Here is a 1,228-nt window from a genome sequence, read left to right as displayed (position 1 = left end):
GTATTTCGAAGAAAAGTAATATCAAACAGAGTCCAAACGGAATGAAACCTTCGGGAGCGTGATGTTTGGAACGAACGTGATCCAGAGGACTTGGAGTGCAAGTCAAGAAGCAGCCGAGGCCTCCACGAGATAGTAGGGTGCCCCCCCTATAGGGCGCCCCCTGTCTGATGGGCTCTTCGGGCGTCCACCGACGTACTTCTTCCTCCTATATAAGCCTACGTACCCCGAAAATATCCAGGGAGCACCTGAAACACAATTTCCACCGTCGTAACCTTCTGTATCCGCGAGATCTCATCTTGGAGCCTTCACCGGCACTCTGCCGGAGGGGGAATTGACCATGGAGGGCTTCTACATCAACACCATAGCCCTTCCGATGAGTTGTGAGTAGTTTACCACAGACCTACGGGTCCATAGTTATTAGCTAGATGGCTTCTTCTCTCTTTTTGGATCTCAATACAATGTTCTCCCCCTCTCTTGTGGAGATGTATTTGACGTAATCTCTTTTTGCGGTGTGTTTGTCGAGATCCGATGAATTGTGGGTTTATGATCAAGTTTATCTATGAATAATATTTGAATCTTCTATGAATTCTTTTATGTATGATTGAGTTATCTTCGCAAGTCTCTTTGAATTATCAGTTTGGTTTGGCCTACTAGATTGATCTTTCTTGCCATGGGAGAAGTGCTTAGCTTTGGGTTCAATCTTGCGGTGTCCTTACCCAGTGAAAGAAAGGGTTGCAAGGAACGTATTGTATTGTTGCCATCGAGGATAAAAAGATGGGGTTTATATCATATTGTTTGAGTTTATCCCTCTACATCATTTCATCTTGCTTAATGCGTTACTCTGTTCTTTGTGAACTTAATGCTCTAGATGCAGGCAGGAGTCGGTCGATGTGTGGAGTAATAGTAGTAGATGCAGGCAGGAGTCGGTCTACTTGTTGCGGACGTGATGCCTATATACATGATCATGCCTAGATAATCTCATAATTATTTGTTTTTCTATCAATTGCTCGACCGTAATTTGTTAACCCACCGTAATACTTATGATATCTCGAGAGAAGCCTCTAATGAAACCTATGGCCCCCGGGTCTATCTCTTATCATATTTGCTTGCAATATACTTTTATTTGCATCTTTACTTTTTGCATCTATATTATAAAATACCAAAAATGTATTTATCTTATCATACTATCTTTATCAGATCTCACTTTCGCAAGTGGCCGTGAAGGGAT

This window comes from Triticum dicoccoides, chromosome 5B (assembly GCF_002162155.2).
Source record: "Triticum dicoccoides isolate Atlit2015 ecotype Zavitan chromosome 5B, WEW_v2.0, whole genome shotgun sequence".
In the NCBI taxonomy this organism is placed as follows: Eukaryota; Viridiplantae; Streptophyta; class Magnoliopsida; order Poales; family Poaceae; genus Triticum; species Triticum dicoccoides.
The sequence above is the reverse complement of the archived record's forward strand: the minus strand, read 5'-3'. Positions refer to the sequence as shown.